Genomic DNA, 6000 nt, shown 5'->3' with positions numbered 1-6000 from the left:
TCTGAAGAACTAGACTCAGAGCTGCTAATGAAATGTGTTCATTTGTTCACACATCTATTCACGCATGTTTTGCATGCATATCCAGCGTCATGCATTGCACTAGGGGCCTGGGGAACAGCTTCTGTGTTCACTCGTCTGCAGGAAGATCTCCCCCAACACATCTGACTGCACGGGTGACACTGAGTGCTCTGACTTCATCAGTACGACAACGCCGTGATATGAAATCAGTTAATAAATGTCATGCCATTTCTCTTGGGAGCAGATTCTCACACATTTGCAGACAGCAGAGAAACAGCTTTCTCTTTAACCTACTGAGATTGTCAACACGCTCTGAAACTGCACTGTTTCATTGACTGTGCACCGACTAAAACATAAACAACCGATCCAGGCCCATTGGGCAGTCAGCTTGGTCGAAAGGACTAAAGCCTCCAGCCGGCTATGGTCACAGCACCTAGCGCACATGAGGATTCGGCCAGGATGCTTTCTGGTAACCCAGAGCTAAATGGCATCACTAAAGTCTGCTACACAGGCAACACTGTCCAAAACACACAGGTCATCCAAAAACTGTGGAGCCAAATTAAGAAGGCCAGAATTCCCTTTGAAAGGCCAGCAGACAGCATGGCGCCAACACAACATCAAGCTCCAAACCAACATCAACTTTTATAAATCAGTGGTAGCATCCAGCCTTGTCCAGCACTGGGCAAAACCTGGACCCACCACAGACGCCCATCTGACTTCTTCAGCAGTCCCACCAGCGCCACCTTGCAGCACTGCCGAATACTAAGCTACCAGGATAGCCCAGAGTCACTTCAGTCCTGGGATGTGATCCATCTGCCAGAATTGAAGCCGCATATATACAGTGAAGTCCACAGCGTGGACAGTCACACCACCAAATGAGGCAGCAGGAATCTTTGGGGGGTTACCGGGTGCAGAGGCCGGAGGAAGCCTTCTGGTTACAGAAGGGAGACACACACCCCTGCAGTGTCTAAGTAGCAGAGCATCAATTTCACATCGACTGTTCTTAGAAAGAGAGCTAGAAAGCTTGGTCTGGGTTTCTTGGTAGAGGTTTTTCAGGGGGAGGCAAAGAAATCTCCATTTTTTACTATACTAAATACCCCATCCTCCCCTACACCTACCTCAAACAGCTGATGAGTCAAAGCAAATACTGAGCCAAACCAATACTGATATTATCAAATCCTGTGAACAGAGCTTAAGAGCGTATTTCACCTATAAGACTGCTTTTTCCTTGAGGTAACTGGAAAATAGTCACCTACTTACTGTAACAGAGCAAGAACTCCTAAGTTTCCAGGTCTTCACCGAAGACTCTTCTGCTACATAAAGGAAAAGGAAAAGAGATTTAAAGCTAAGCCAGAGGAAACTACTTTACTGATGAGGCATTCCCAGCAATGCCTGCCACCTGTGACATGCACTGTAAACTATATACAAACTAGGAAATTAAGTACTTTCAGCTCAATGTTGGGGCAGTGGGGCGGGGAAAGCACATACTAATTAAGACATAATGCTTGATTATATTCAGGTGCTCTGTTTAGAAATCACAGTCCTGTGGACTACAACGGTTGCCCCAATGGGAGAAACTCCCAGTCTCTCATGAGGGTTCACTGGAAAGTGGGCTAGAGACAACCAGGCGAGCTGCACCGTTCCCTCTCTGGCCCCTCCCTGACAGGCAGCACCTCAGCACAGCAAGGAGGGTTGCCCTGCCCGGGTGAATACCTAAGGCCCCACCCCTTTACAACTTAACAGGTGCACAAAGACTAAGAAATATGGCCCAAATGAAAGAACAGAGCAAAGCTCCAGGAAAAGAGCTAAGTGAGGAGATCGCCAACCTATCTGATGGAGAATTTAAAGCCCTGGTAATCAAAATGCTCACAGAACTGATTGAGCTTGGTTGAAAAATGAAAGAACAAATGAAAGATACCCAAAATGAAATAAAGCAAAAAATTCAGGGAACCAGCAGTGACAGGAAGGAAACCAGGACTCAAAGCAACAATCTAGAACAAAAGGAAAAAATAAACATCCAAGCAGAACAAAATGAAGAAATAAGAATTCGAAAAAAATGAAGAGAGTCTTACAAACCTCCGGGACAACCTGAAACATTCCAATATCCAAATCACAGGGTTGCCAGAAGGAGAAGAACAACAGCAAGAAATTGAAAATGTATTTGAACAAACAATGAAGGAAAACTTTCCCATATCTGGTGAAGGAAATAGACTTCCAAGAAGTCCAGGAAGCTCAGTCCCAAAGAAGTTGAACCCAAGGAGGCAAACACCAAGGCACATCATCATTAAGTTTCCCAAGATTAAAGATAGAGACTCCTAAAAAAAAAAAAAGCAAGAGGAAAGGAGACAGTTACCTACAAAGGAGTGCCCATAAGACTGTCAGCTGATTACTCAAAAGAAACCTTGTAGGCAAAAAGGGTCTGGAAAGAAGTATTTGAAGTCATGAAAGGCAAGGACATCCAAGATTATTCTATCTAGCAAAGCTTTCATTTAGAATGGAAGGGAAGATAAAATGCTTCCCAGATAAGGTCAAGTTAAAGGAGTTTATCATCACCAAGCCCTTATTTTATGAAATGTCAAAGGCACTTACCTAAGAAAAGAAAAGAAAAAATATGAACGGCAAAATGCCAACAAACTCACAACTATCAACAGATGAAGCTAAAAGAAAAGAAAAACAATGAAAACAAAAACTAAGCAAACAACTAGAGCAGGGACAGAATCAGAGAAATGGACATCACATGGAGGGTTATCAGTGGGGAGGAGGAAGGGAGGAATAGGGGGAAGAAGAAGCATTATTGGTAGGCATTAAATAGATGGGGAGAGATAAAAATGGTATAGGAAATAGAGAACTCAAAGAACTTATATGTACAACCCATGGACATGAACTAAGTGGGGGATGCTGGAGGGTTGGGGGGAAGGGTAGAGGGGGGATAAAGAGGAGAAATTGGGAAAACTGTAATAGCATAATCAATAAAATATACTTTAACAAAAAAATCAAAACACAAATACAAAAAGAAAAAAAAGAAATCACAGCCCTTAATCAAAAAGCGAGGGGGGATTTATTTTTTAAAGTCATTCCAATAGAGTGAAATTCAGTACAGAAGAAAAATGAGGAAAATGGAAAAATAAGTTCCTAAGTTTGGTGCTTTCAACTTGTATTGAATTACTAATTTTTAAAAAACAATGTTCGATATTTCACTACCTAAACCCCTAAATGGTAGCAATGTTAATATGTAAGTTCACAATGAAAAAGTCCAGAGGTGATGGTGAGCTGCACTCTCCATTACAGCTCGTCATCCACCCCAACTTTGTAGATGGAAAGAACAAAAGTCATGTCTACAGACGAGCATGAAACACAGGACACACAGTGCAGTTGCCAAGCAAACACAGCAACCCCAGCACTGCCCCAAACCTCTGGACCTGGGAGACAGCCTCCCCACTCCACTGGCTTTGCCATCTTTCCAAAACTACATCTGGTTTGTGGAAGACTTGAAGATGGTCCAGAGAAGAGAACAAAAGTTCCTGAAGAATGGAAAGAGGGGCCTCAAACAGAGATGAGAAACAAATGGAAGTAAAGCAAAGAATCCTGTACATGATGGTGTTATTGCATAACGGTTTCTCCAATATCCTCACAGGGTAAAGTCAGGCCTCTGTGGAGGTGAGGAATTCTGTAACCATCTTAGCTATTTCTAGGTGCATACTTCATTAGCATTAAGTGCATTCATATCGTTGCACTACCTTCTCACCATCCATCTACAGAACTCTACTTGTCCTGCAGAATTAAACTCTGTATCCAATAACAACTCCCCATTTCCCACCCACAGGCCCTGGCAACCACTGTTCTGCTTTCAGTCCTGCGAGTCTGACTACTCCAGGCACCTCACATAAGTGGAATTACGAAGTATTTGTCCTTTTGTGACTGGCTTATTTCACTTAGCATAATGTCCCCAAGCTAAGTATTACAGACATACCTCAGAGATGTTGCAGGTTGAGTTCTAGACCACTGCAATGAAACTAGTCTTAGCCTTTTTGCTGATTGAGAATCTTGCCTTCAATTTGTTTTTAAAAAATCGAAACAATAAAATGAGCTAGGCCTGTATCCTTTAAGAAGGCATTTAACAAGTATTAGCTGAGGATGCTGAGCAGCCGTTTTCCATCTTCCATAAGAACAGAAAAAAAAAAAAAAAACAAGAAAAAATGAGTTTACGCAGCAGGGATGCAAAAAGCTGTCAGATGCTAGAATATAAACCCTTTTAAAGAAAAAGCTTTGCCTTTAGCATTCACAGAAGTGCTATAAACAACGTGTTAACACATTAGGTTGACTTATTTCCTTATGATAATACCTTTTAAAATATGAAATTAATTCACAAGCCCTAATCAAGCTTCTGATTGTAATGGGGTGGGAACTACACAATCTACTCTAGGAAACAATAGTACATTCTTCAACTTCTTATGGAACTTATCATTTTTACCATAAACCAGGGATGGCAAAGAGCTTTCAACTCCAGTGCCACCTGTTATAAAATGGTAAAGACTTGTGATAAATTCTGAGCCCAAGATGGGGCACAGCACAGACACTGTGATTGGTTCTTGTTGTTTCTCATGGGTCTGGAAGGGGCATGCAAGCGTAACAGTGTCATATTCAGACCATTCCTGTAAAACCCCTTGTATTTTGTTCTGCATTATTGATTGCTTAGCACTGACCAATATTCGTCTTGTTTGTCTCCCTAGGTAAAAATAGGGTTCACAATAGTCATCAGTACTGTATCTTCTATTTATTTAGCATTCCCACTAAATAGCACAGTATGAAGAACTGTATAAAGCCACAAAAATGTGGAAAGAAATTGAAGGATTCTGGGAAGATGGCAGAGTAGGAAGCACCAGGAATGTCTCCCCACTTAGATAAGAATTGCACTGGCAGAATCTGCCTGATGTAACTGTTTTGGAAACCTGGAGTCTACTGAAGGCTTGTTGTATCCAGGGGAAGACTAGATGGCAAATTGTGGTTAATTTCACTTTTTCAGCAACTACCCAGTCCCCACCTTCAGCAACATGGCAGGCAGGTGACCATATTCCTGGAGCCACCTGCACACATCTTGGGGGAATTAGGGTGGGCAAAGCTTCAGGGATTTGTGCCCTGATTGCTGATTGTTGCTTCTCATCACAGAAGTGCAGACAAAAAGGCAGGAAGCAAATTGTCATTTTACTTCCCCCATTGTTGCCAGCTCCTTTCTCTGTAGCTGAAGTGACTCCCCTTTCAGTCTAAAGGGCTCGTGCCCTTCCCCCCAGCTCCAACATCATCGTCTTTCAACCCTTTTGGGCATATAGAAAATAAACAGCGAAATGACAAGAGTAAGTCTCTCCTTATTAGGAATTACTTTCAATGAGTTAAACTCTCCAATCAAAAGGCAGAGATTGTCAGAATAGATGAAAATACATGATCCAACTACATGTTGTCTATGAGAGACTCACTTGGGACCTAATAAAAATAGACTAACGGTGAAAGAATAGAGAAAGATATTCCATGCAACTGGTATCCAAAAGAGAACAGGAGCGGCTGTACTAATATCAGACAAAATAGACTTTAAATGTAAAAACTGTACAAGAGATAAGAAGGACATTAAATAATAATAAAAGTGTCAATACAGAAGAAGATACAACAATTATAAACATTTATGAACAAATGGATTTTGACAAGGGTACAAAAATTATTTAATGGAAAAAAGACATTCTTTTCAACAATTGGTGCTGATAAAACTGGATATCAACATGCAGAAAAATGAAGTTTACCAAACACCATATACAAAAATTAACCCAAAATGGATCAAGACTTATATGAGATCTAAGATTATAAACGTTTTAGGAGAAAACATAGAGCAAAACTTCATGACATTGGATTGGCAATGATTTCTTGGGTATAATATAAAAGGCACAAGGCAACAAAAGAAAAAGAACAAATTGGACTTCATGAAAATATTTAAAT

This window comes from Phyllostomus discolor, chromosome 1 (assembly GCF_004126475.2).
Source record: "Phyllostomus discolor isolate MPI-MPIP mPhyDis1 chromosome 1, mPhyDis1.pri.v3, whole genome shotgun sequence".
In the NCBI taxonomy this organism is placed as follows: domain Eukaryota; kingdom Metazoa; phylum Chordata; class Mammalia; order Chiroptera; family Phyllostomidae; genus Phyllostomus; species Phyllostomus discolor.
This window is presented reverse-complemented; position numbering follows the sequence as displayed.